Consider the following 13,274-nt stretch of genomic DNA (forward strand, 5'->3'; position numbering starts at 1 on the left):
TCTTGTATGTCTTCCATTTTCTAATTATTGCTCCCACTGTTGATTTCTTCACTCCAAGCTGGTTGGCTATTGCAGATTCAGTCTTCCCAGCCTGGTGCAGGGCTACAATTTTGTTTCTGGTGTCCTTTGACAGCTCTTTGGTCTTCACCATAGTGGAATTTGGAGTCAGACTGGTTGAGGGTGTGCACAGGTGTCTTTTTATACTGATAACAAGTTTAAACAGGTGCCATTACTACAGGTAATGAGTGGAGGAAAGAGGAGACTCTTAAAGAAGAAGTTACAGGTCTGTGAGAGCCAGAAATCTTGATTGTTTGTTTCTGACCAAATACTTATTTTCCACCATAATATGCAAAAAAAATTATAAAAAAACAGACTGTGTTAGGGCTAGCGGAACGCACCAAATAATAAGACAGATAGAGTATGGTGAAGACACAAAAGAGAATGGTAAAACCAAAAACACTCAGTTTGAAAAAATGTTTGCAGTAATCCGCAAGTGCTAGTAAAAGATGTAAATAACAGGGTATTTGGTTGATACGTTTTTTGCAAAAAATGTATACTAAGCTGCTCTACCAATCTTCACGGTATACCCATATCAGAGCAGTCCTAACTAATGTATGCAATCCCTATCTGATGTATTTAAAAACCTGATCATCTGTATATTACCTGTGTGAACAGGGTTCAGAGAGGAAAAATCCATGTGTGCATACAGGGCAGAACAGCTTTTGTGCAGCTAGCCCAAGAGGAGTGGTGGAACTCCCCAGTCTTGTAGACACAAGAGAACAATCATGGAAACAGGAACACATGGGCTACTTGCACAGTGAACAAGTCTGTAAGAACATGTTCACACACCACCAAGAAACCTGAAGACACAAAAGAGAATGGTAAAACCAAAAACACTCAGTTTGAAAAAATGTTTGCAGTAATCCGCAAGTGCTAGTAAAAGATGTAAATAACAGGGTATTTGGTTGATACGTTTTTTGCAAAAAATGTATACTAAGCTGCTCTACCAATCTTCACGGTATACCCATATCAGAGCAGTCCTAACTAATGTATGCAATCCCTATCTGATGTATTTAAAAACCTGATCATCTGTATATTACCTGTGTGAACAGGGTTCAGAGAGGAAAAATCCATGTGTGCATACAGGGCAGAACAGCTTTTGTGCAGCTAGCCCAAGAGGAGTGGTGGAACTCCCCAGTCTTGTAGACACAAGAGAACAATCATGGAAACAGGAACACATGGGCTACTTGCACAGTGAACAAGTCTGTAAGAACATGTTCACACACCACCAAGAAACCTGAAGACACAAAAGAGAATGGTAAAACCAAAAACACTCAGTTTGAAAAAATGTTTGCAGTAATCCGCAAGTGCTAGTAAAAGATGTAAATAACAGGGTATTTGGTTGATACGTTTTTTGCAAAAAATGTATACTAAGCTGCTCTACCAATCTTCACGGTATACCCATATCAGAGCAGTCCTAACTAATGTATGCAATCCCTATCTGATGTATTTAAAAACCTGATCATCTGTATATTACCTGTGTGAACAGGGTTCAGAGAGGAAAAATCCATGTGTGCATACAGGGCAGAACAGCTTTTGTGCAGCTAGCCCAAGAGGAGTGGTGGAACTCCCCAGTCTTGTAGACACAAGAGAACAATCATGGAAACAGGAACACATGGGCTACTTGCACAGTGAACAAGTCTGTAAGAACATGTTCACACACCACCAAGAAACCTGAAGACACAAAAGAGAATGGTAAAATCAAAAACACTCAGTTTGAAAAAATGTTTGCAGTAATCCGCAAGTGCTAGTAAAAGATGTAAATAACAGGGTATTTGGTTGATACGTTTTTTGCAAAAAATGTATACTAAGCTGCTCTACCAATCTTCACGGTATACCCATATCAGAGCAGTCCTAACTAATGTATGCAATCCCTATCTGATGTATTTAAAAACCTGATCATCTGTATATTACCTGTGTGAACAGGGTTCAGAGAGGAAAAATCCATGTGTGCATACAGGGCAGAACAGCTTTTGTGCAGCTAGCCCAAGAGGAGTGGTGGAACTCCCCAGTCTTGTAGACACAAGAGAACAATCATGGAAACAGGAACACATGGGCTACTTGCACAGTGAACAAGTCTGTAAGAACATGTTCACACACCACCAAGAAACCTGAAGACACAAAAGAGAATGGTAAAACCAAAAACACTCAGTTTGAAAAAATGTTTGCAGTAATCCGCAAGTGCTAGTAAAAGATGTAAATAACAGGGTATTTGGTTGATACGTTTTTTGCAAAAAATGTATACTAAGCTGCTCTACCAATCTTCACGGTATACCCATATCAGAGCAGTCCTAACTAATGTATGCAATCCCTATCTGATGTATTTAAAAACCTGATCATCTGTATATTACCTGTGTGAACAGGGTTCAGAGAGGAAAAATCCATGTGTGCATACAGGGCAGAACAGCTTTTGTGCAGCTAGCCCAAGAGGAGTGGTGGAACTCCCCAGTCTTGTAGACACAAGAGAACAATCATGGAAACAGGAACACATGGGCTACTTGCACAGTGAACAAGTCTGTAAGAACATGTTCACACACCACCAAGAAACCTGAAGACACAAAAGAGAATGGTAAAACCAAAAACACTCAGTTTGAAAAAATGTTTGCAGTAATCCGCAAGTGCTAGTAAAAGATGTAAATAACAGGGTATTTGGTTGATACGTTTTTTGCAAAAAATGTATACTAAGCTGCTCTACCAATCTTCACGGTATACCCATATCAGAGCAGTCCTAACTAATGTATGCAATCCCTATCTGATGTATTTAAAAACCTGATCATCTGTATATTACCTGTGTGAACAGGGTTCAGAGAGGAAAAATCCATGTGTGCATACAGGGCAGAACAGCTTTTGTGCAGCTAGCCCAAGAGGAGTGGTGGAACTCCCCAGTCTTGTAGACACAAGAGAACAATCATGGAAACAGGAACACATGGGCTACTTGCACAGTGAACAAGTCTGTAAGAACATGTTCACACACCACCAAGAAACCTGAAGACACAAAAGAGAATGGTAAAACCAAAAACACTCAGTTTGAAAAAATGTTTGCAGTAATCCGCAAGTGCTAGTAAAAGATGTAAATAACAGGGTATTTGGTTGATACGTTTTTTGCAAAAAATGTATACTAAGCTGCTCTACCAATCTTCACGGTATACCCATATCAGAGCAGTCCTAACTAATGTATGCAATCCCTATCTGATGTATTTAAAAACCTGATCATCTGTATATTACCTGTGTGAACAGGGTTCAGAGAGGAAAAATCCATGTGTGCATACAGGGCAGAACAGCTTTTGTGCAGCTAGCCCAAGAGGAGTGGTGGAACTCCCCAGTCTTGTAGACACAAGAGAACAATCATGGAAACAGGAACACATGGGCTACTTGCACAGTGAACAAGTCTGTAAGAACATGTTCACACACCACCAAGAAACCTGAAGACACAAAAGAGAATGGTAAAACCAAAAACACTCAGTTTGAAAAAATGTTTGCAGTAATCCGCAAGTGCTAGTAAAAGATGTAAATAACAGGGTATTTGGTTGATAGTTTTTTTGCAAAAAATGTATACTAAGCTGCTCTACCAATCTTCACGGTATACCCATATCAGAGCAGTCCTAACTAATGTATGCAATCCCTATCTGATGTATTTAAAAACCTGATCATCTGTATATTACCTGTGTGAACAGGGTTCAGAGAGGAAAAATCCATGTGTGCATACAGGGCAGAACAGCTTTTGTGCAGCTAGCCCAAGAGGAGTGGTGGAACTCCCCAGTCTTGTAGACACAAGAGAACAATCATGGAAACAGGAACACATGGGCTACTTGCACAGTGAACAAGTCTGTAAGAACATGTTCACACACCACCAAGAAACCTGAAGACACAAAAGAGAATGGTAAAACCAAAAACACTCAGTTTGAAAAAATGTTTGCAGTAATCCGCAAGTGCTAGTAAAAGATGTAAATAACAGGGTATTTGGTTGATACGTTTTTTGCAAAAAATGTATACTAAGCTGCTCTACCAATCTTCACGGTATACCCATATCAGAGCAGTCCTAACTAATGTATGCAATCCCTATCTGATGTATTTAAAAACCTGATCATCTGTATATTACCTGTGTGAACAGGGTTCAGAGAGGAAAAATCCATGTGTGCATACAGGGCAGAACAGCTTTTGTGCAGCTAGCCCAAGAGGAGTGGTGGAACTCCCCAGTCTTGTAGACACAAGAGAACAATCATGGAAACAGGAACACATGGGCTACTTGCACAGTGAACAAGTCTGTAAGAACATGTTCACACACCACCAAGAAACCTGAAGACACAAAAGAGAATGGTAAAACCAAAAACACTCAGTTTGAAAAAATGTTTGCAGTAATCCGCAAGTGCTAGTAAAAGATGTAAATAACAGGGTATTTGGTTGATACGTTTTTTGCAAAAAATGTATACTAAGCTGCTCTACCAATCTTCACGGTATACCCATATCAGAGCAGTCCTAACTAATGTATGCAATCCCTATCTGATGTATTTAAAAACCTGATCATCTGTATATTACCTGTGTGAACAGGGTTCAGAGAGGAAAAATCCATGTGTGCATACAGGGCAGAACAGCTTTTGTGCAGCTAGCCCAAGAGGAGTGGTGGAACTCCCCAGTCTTGTAGACACAAGAGAACAATCATGGAAACAGGAACACATGGGCTACTTGCACAGTGAACAAGTCTGTAAGAACATGTTCACACACCACCAAGAAACCTGAAGACACAAAAGAGAATGGTAAAACCAAAAACACTCAGTTTGAAAAAATGTTTGCAGTAATCCGCAAGTGCTAGTAAAAGATGTAAATAACAGGGTATTTGGTTGATACGTTTTTTGCAAAAAATGTATACTAAGCTGCTCTACCAATCTTCACGGTATACCCATATCAGAGCAGTCCTAACTAATGTATGCAATCCCTATCTGATGTATTTAAAAACCTGATCATCTGTATATTACCTGTGTGAACAGGGTTCAGAGAGGAAAAATCCATGTGTGCATACAGGGCAGAACAGCTTTTGTGCAGCTAGCCCAAGAGGAGTGGTGGAACTCCCCAGTCTTGTAGACACAAGAGAACAATCATGGAAACAGGAACACATGGGCTACTTGCACAGTGAACAAGTCTGTAAGAACATGTTCACACACCACCAAGAAACCTGAAGACACAAAAGAGAATGGTAAAACCAAAAACACTCAGTTTGAAAAAATGTTTGCAGTAATCCGCAAGTGCTAGTAAAAGATGTAAATAACAGGGTATTTGGTTGATACGTTTTTTGCAAAAAATGTATACTAAGCTGCTCTACCAATCTTCACGGTATACCCATATCAGAGCAGTCCTAACTAATGTATGCAATCCCTATCTGATGTATTTAAAAACCTGATCATCTGTATATTACCTGTGTGAACAGGGTTCAGAGAGGAAAAATCCATGTGTGCATACAGGGCAAAACAGCTTTTGTGCAGCTAGCCCAAGAGGAGTGGTGGAACTCCCCAGTCTTGTAGACACAAGAGAACAATCATGGAAACAGGAACACATGGGCTACTTGCACAGTGAACAAGTCTGTAAGAACATGTTCACACACCACCAAGAAACCTGAAGACACAAAAGAGAATGGTAAAACCAAAAACACTCAGTTTGAAAAAATGTTTGCAGTAATCCGCAAGTGCTAGTAAAAGATGTAAATAACAGGGTATTTGGTTGATACGTTTTTTGCAAAAAATGTATACTAAGCTGCTCTACCAATCTTCACGGTATACCCATATCAGAGCAGTCCTAACTAATGTATGCAATCCCTATCTGATGTATTTAAAAACCTGATCATCTGTATATTACCTGTGTGAACAGGGTTCAGAGAGGAAAAATCCATGTGTGCATACAGGGCAGAACAGCTTTTGTGCAGCTAGCCCAAGAGGAGTGGTGGAACTCCCCAGTCTTGTAGACACAAGAGAACAATCATGGAAACAGGAACACATGGGCTACTTGCACAGTGAACAAGTCTGTAAGAACATGTTCACACACCACCAAGAAACCTGAAGACACAAAAGAGAATGGTAAAACCAAAAACACTCAGTTTGAAAAAAGTGAGATAGAGTATGGTGCGTTCGCAGCCCGGGGTCCACCATGCAGAGATGGAACCTGCTGCCAAGTAATGACGGACTACAGGTCCTTCTCAAAAAATTAGCATATAGTGTTAAATTTCATTATTTACCATAATGTAATGATTACAATTAAACTTTCATATATTATAGATTCATTATCCACCAACTGAAATTTGTCAGGTCTTTTATTGTTTTAATACTGATGATTTTGGCATACAACTCCTGATAACCCAAAAAACCTGTCTCAATAAATTAGCATATCAAGAAAAGGTTCTCTAAACGACCTATTACCCTAATCTTCTGAATCAACTAATTAACTCTAGACACATGCAAAAGATACCTGAGGCTTTTATAAACTCCCTGCCTGGTTCATTACTCAAAACCCCCATCATGGGTAAGACTAGCGACCTGACAGCTGTCAAGAAGGCCATCATTGACACCCTCAAGCAAGAGGGTAAGACCCAGAAAGAAATTTCTCAACAAATAGGCTGTTCCCAGAGTGCTGTATCAAGGCACCTCAATGGTAAGTCTGTTGGAAGGAAACAATGTGGCAGAAAACGCTGTACAACGAGAAGAGGAGACCGGACCCTGAGGAAGATTGTGGAGAAGGACCGATTCCAGACCTTGGGGAACCTGAGGAAGCAGTGGACTGAGTCTGGTGTGGAAACATCCAGAGCCACCGTGCACAGGCGTGTGCAGGAAATGGGCTACAGGTGCCGCATTCCCCAGGTAAAGCCACTTTTGAACCATAAACAGCGGCAGAGGCGCCTGACCTGGGCTACAGAGAAGCAGCACTGGACTGTTGCTAAGTGGTCCCAAGTACTTTTTTCTGATGAAAGCAAATTTTGCATGTCATTCGGAAATCAAGGTGCCAGAGTCTGGAGGAAGACTGGGGAGAAGGAAATGCCAAAATGCCTGAAGTCCAGTGTCAAGTACCCACAGTCAGTGATGGTGTGGGGTGCCATGTCAGCTGCTGGTGTTGGTCCACTGTGTTTCATCAAGGGCAGGGTCAATGCAGCTAGCTATCAGGAGATTTTGGAGCACTTCATGCTTCCATCGGCTGAAATGCTTTATGGAGATGAAGATTTCATTTTTCAGCACGACCTGGCACCTGCTCACAGTGCCAAAACCACTAGTAAATGGTTTACTGACCATGGTATTACTGTGCTCAATTGGCCTGCCAACTCTCCTGACCTGAACCCCATAGAGAATCTGTGGGATATTGTGAAGAGAAAGTTGAGAGACGCAAGACCCAACACTCTGGATGAGCTTAAGGCCGCTATTGAAGCATCCTGGGCCTCCATAACATCTCAGCAGTGTCACAGGCTGATTGCCTCCATGCCACGCCGCATTGAAGCAGTCATTTCTGCCAAAGGATTCCCGACCAAGTATTGAGTGCATAACTGAACATTATTATTTGATGGTTTTTTTGTTTGTTATTAAAAAACACTTTTATTTGATTGGATGGGTGAAATATGCTAATTTATTGAGACAGGTTTTTTGGGTTATCAGGAGTTGTATGCCAAAATCATCAGTATTAAAACAATAAAAGACCTGACAAATTTCAGTTGGTGGATAATGAATCTATAATATATGAAAGTTTAATTGTAATCATTACATTATGGTAAATAATGAAATTTAACACTATATGCTAATTTTTTGAGAAGGACCTGTATATGGCGGTACTCATAAGTATACACACGTGGGTTAAACTTCACCCAGCGTGAAGGAAGCGATCCTGTTGCGTCACAGGACCGCGGTACCGCACATAGAGCGCGAGCAAGTAGTCAGCGAACTCAACCCCAACTAGGATTGAAGTCCGATTAGACCCTTGCTGGCACAACACCGCAACTGGGTGTGTAAGGAAACTATATAACAATATTAAGGCACAAGAGTGCATGCGGTGCCGCACTGACGAACGCCACTAACCACCCAGGCTTGGGTAAGGAAAGCACAGAGGAAGTGCACGGCGCCGTACTGGCGGTCACAGCAACTGGACGCTATAATGTGTGATTCGTGCAGTAGGATAAGTCGGGTGCTAGATAGCAGCCATACACCTTCCGCGAACAGACATTCAATAGGGTAGGGGTATCCAAGGACGACTTGCACTCACAACATACACACATTAACAATTGTACACTAGTGCATGGCCGTGCGGTCATGCGCAGTTTATATAGCTGCAGCACAGGAAGTGGCCACAGAAACTTTGCCCTTCCAAGACCTGCCAAGAGGACCAATGGAATGTGCTGCAGAGCCTGAGCACATGACCCTCGATCTCCAACGGGAGATCTTGCCCTGGGCATGCTCAGTGTGTGCAGACAAGGACTTAGTCCCAGAGAAGTCCGCTCGCTGCTGACCAGCACTGGCTTTAATGGCAGGAGCTGAAGAAGCTGCAGTAACTCTCTGTACAGAGTGAGACTGAGCAAGACGCTGGGACCGACGTCCCTGCTGAGCAGGCTCCACTGCGGCTGGATAAGAATGGGAGACCGCAGCGGAGATGGCTCGAGATTCCCCCTGTGCAGAAGCGGGAACTCGAGACCTAACATTGCCCCCCCCCTCCTTGGGCCTCGCTACGCTCGAAGGCAGCAATGAGCTGCGGGGACCGAATGTTTTCAGCAGGCTCTCATGACCTGTCCTCTGGGCCATAACCCTTCCAATCCACCAGATAGAACTTTTTGCCGCGTACCACCTTGCACCCCAAAATAGCGTTCACCTCGTAATCGTCCGTAGACGAACCCGATGTCCCGGCAGATGACTCGGAAAACCGGGACATGTACACGGGTTTCAAGAGGGACACATGAAAGGTGTCGGTGATACCCAAGCGTGGAGGAAGAGCCAAACGGTAGACCACAGGATTAACCCGTTCGCGAACCTTGAAGGGACCCAAGTAGTGAGGAGCAAACTTAGTGGACTCAACTCGCAGCCTGATGTTACGGGCGGAGAGCCACACCAAGTCGCCAGGAGCAAAGGTCGGAGCGGGGCGCCGATGAACATCGGCGGAGGACCTCATTCTCTCCTTGGAGGCCCGAATGACATCCTGCGTGCGGTCCCAAATGTCCCGTGCCTCCACAGCCCAGTCTGCCACCCTGGAGTCAGCAGAAGACACAGGCATGAGCAAGGAACACGCGGATGCTGGCCGTAATTTAGGAGGAATGGAGTCTGACCGGTGGAGTTGGCTACGGCATTGTTAAGTGCAAACTCTGCCCACGGTAGCAAGGATGCCCAGTCATCCTGCCTGGCAGAAACAAAATGTCGTAAATATGTGACCAAGGTCTGGTTGGCCCTCTCTACCAACCCATTCGTCTCGGGATGATATGCCGAAGAGAGATTCAACTCAATACTGAGTAGACGACAAAGCTCTCTCCAGAATCGAGACGCAAACTGGGGACCCCGGTCACTAACAATTTTGTCTGGCATACCGTGTAGGCGAAAGATATGCTTAACGAACAAGACAGCCAACGCCCGTGCAGAAGGTAGCCGTGGAAGAGGCACCAAGTGCACCATTTTGGAAAAATGGTCGGTGATCACCCAGATAATGGTGCAGTTACGAGACTTGGGTAAGCCCACCACAAAGTCCATCCCGACCATCTCCCAGGGCCTGTCCGCCACGGGTAGAGGATAAAGCAAACCAGCTGGCCGTTGCCGAGGAGTCTTGTTCTTGGCGCAAGAGACACACGCCCGAACATACTCTGCGACATCACGAGCCATATGCGGCCACCAGTATGTCCTCGCCAGTAACTCAGATGTCCTTTTGGTACCAAAATGTCCACCCACCCTGGACGAGTGTGCCCAAGAGAGAACCTCCGGTCGCAAACTGGATGGAACAAAAGTCTTGCCCGGGGGCACAGACTCTAGCAAAACCGGGGCCACAGTTCTCAAGCTCTCGGTGGGGACAATAAGCCGAGGCTCCTCCTCCTCCTCCGCAGATGACACAACGGAGCGAGAGAGAGCGTCGGCCCGAATGTTCTTCTCCCCAGAAAGAAAATGGAGGGTGAAATGAAACCGGGAGAAGAATAAGGACCATCTGGCCTGGCGAGAATTCAACCGCTGGGCTGTCTGCAGGTACACCAAATTTTTATGGTCTGTGAAGACTTGGAAGGGAAAACGTGCTCCCTCCAAGAGATGTCTCCACTCCGAGAAAGCCAACTTCATGGCTAGCAACTCCCTGTCCCCGATGGAATAATTCCTCTCTGCTGGTGAGAAGGTCTTGGAGAAAAAGAAGCAGGGATGCTTCCGACCTTGAGCATCCTTTTGGAAGAGGACTGCTCCAGCACCAACAGAAGAGGCATCCACCTCCATGATAAATGGCTTATCAACATCGGGGCGATGTAGGATGGGAGCGCTAGCGAAGTGTGACTTTATAGAGTTAAAGGCCTTGGAGACCTCCTCAGACCACAATTTGGGATTTTCCCCCTTCTTGGTGAGGGCAACCAAGGGAGCTACCAAAGTTGAGAAGTGCGGAATGAACTGGCGATAATAATTAATGAACCCCATAAAGCGCTGCACCGCTTTAAGAGAATGGGGTTCCTGCGGTGCCGCACTGACGAACGCCACTAACCACCCAGGCTTGGGTAAGGAAAGCACAGAGGAAGTGCACGGCGCCGTACTGGCGGTCACAGCAACTGGACGCTGTAATGTGTGATTCGTGCAGTAGGATAAGTCGGGCGCTAGATAGCAGCCATACACCTTCCGCGAACAGACATTCAATAGGGTAGGGGTATCCAAGGACGACTTGCACTCACAACATACACACATTAACAATTGTACACTAGCGCATGGCCGTGCGGTCATGCGCAGTTTATATAGCTGCAGCACAGGAAGTGGCCACAGAAACTTTGCCCTTCCAAGACCTGCCAAGAGGACCAATGGAATGTGCTGCAGAGCCTGAGCACATGACCCTCGATCTCCAACGGGAGATCTTGCCCTGGGCATGCTCAGTGTGTGCAGACAAGGACTTAGTCCCAGAGAAGTCCGCTCGCTGCTGACCAGCACTGGCTTTAATGGCAGAAGCTGAAGAAGCAGCAGTAACTCTCTGTACAGAGTGAGACTGAGCAAGATGCTGGGACCGACGTCCCTGCTGAGCAGACTCCACTGCGGCTGAATTAGAATGGGAGACCGCAGCGGAGATGGCTCGAGATTCCCTCTGTGCAGAAGCGGCAACTCGAGACCTAACACAATGTGATTTTCTGGATTTTTTTTCTCAGTTTGTCTCCCATAGTTGAGGTCTACCTATGATGTAAATTACAGACGCCTCTCATCTTTTTAAGTGGTGGAACTTGCACTATTGCTGACTTACTAAATACTTTTTTGCCCCACTGTAAATTAAGAGATTAATGTTATCATTACTAAAAAGTAGTTTGTCCCTTATTGTTTTGCATATTTTTTGTGTTACATATATATATATATATATATATATATATATATATATATATATTGACTGTGAATTCTGCAGCTCTTTACAAAATTTCACTACCCAGTAGATGAATAAAACCAACATTGACCAACATGCAATAATTAAGCACATTGTTATAAATCTATTTTCAATTATGCAATAAAAAGTTACAATGATATATCTCATAATGATCTGACATTATGAGAAATGTGATTTCCTTTAATCTCTAGCATAATTGTGATTTTTATTTCAAGACTGTCCAATTGCCCAAATGCATCACGGGCAGGATTGCAGAATATTACAAATGAAAGAGGTACAAAAGATACAACTATGTACAAAACGTTAAAATATAGGATGATTTTGGCAAATGGCAAGAGCATTACAAAGCACCAAAATTGGCACATGTAATAGATGTGCCTTTTCTGGGGTGGCTGTGGGCTGCTATTTTTAGGCTGGGGACAGCCAATATCCGATCCCTGTCTGAGAATACTGTTCCCCAGCTGTTATCTTTAGCTTTTCTGGTTGTCAAACATGGGGGCAAGCCTACACCATTTTTTAAAATTATTTATTTAAATAATTTAAAAAAAACGGCATGGGACTGCTCTATTTTTAACACAATACAAATCTGACAGCTTGGTACTGCAGCCTGCAGATGTCAGCTTTACCTGCGCCAATTAGCAAAACTACAGCGGTCCCACGCCATATTTTTATATTAGTTTTTTATTGCAATGGCTCCAGCTGATGAATACTCTTATCATTGTATGCTATCAGTGAGACTGTGTACTATGATGAGAGTAGTACTCTCATCAGCTGACGCCTGTGACTGGCAGTAACCCTTTTACCGCCAGTCACAGCTGATGACTCACATGCTTTTATAAGTATCACAGCATGGTAACAGCAGCATTCTGATCAGCGGTAATGAACTTACTTCCAATAAGAGCCATTGTTTTTTGCGCTTTCACACAGAAGAAAGAGTACCGTTTGGGTACCGTTTTAATAATTGAATCTAACTTTTTTTAAATGTTCAGCCTGCCAATTCTGAAGGACCTAAACATTCATGGATCTGGTCATCACTACTGATAGGTAGAATAAAATGTGTATAATATGGCAGCTAAAGAGAGTGCCAATAAATATGTCTATCGTGTAGCACCACTTCAGCATATTTTTTGCAGTGCTGGAGTGCTGCTACTAATGTAAGGTCCCTGCAAACAGATTTATACTTACCACCCACCATCTTCATCTGTTATCTGCATCACTCTGGTCAGTCTTAATTAGTTTATGACCTATCGGGTGGCTCCTATGCTTGCTGGAGCAAGCCAGAGGTGACTTTTCAATGGGAGTCTATGAGAGTCAAATTCTGGATCTTATATACTTACAATGAGAGCTTGTGACTGTTACGTCTGACTTCCAGTCAGTCAGAATTTGTGTGTAGAAAAGCCGCGGAGACACCATCACGTGTTTCTCAACGCAAGCAATTAATAGCCAGGTCTTTCACCGGGAAGGAACAACCATGGGAAGGGCAGCATCCATAAAGGAAAACCACCTATGCCAAAACATGGTATCCATCCACAGACAGCTGTTTCGGGGTATTTTTCTCTCATAAGTGTGGAGTAGGCACTGCTCCTAATAGCCTGTTTCCTACTCCACACTAATGAGGGGCAAATACCATAATTCCCAACTGTGTCTAGTGCCATATATATATATATATA

The sequence above is a fragment of the Ranitomeya imitator genome, chromosome 1 (genome assembly GCF_032444005.1).
Source record: "Ranitomeya imitator isolate aRanImi1 chromosome 1, aRanImi1.pri, whole genome shotgun sequence".
Taxonomy (NCBI): Eukaryota; Metazoa; Chordata; class Amphibia; order Anura; family Dendrobatidae; genus Ranitomeya; species Ranitomeya imitator.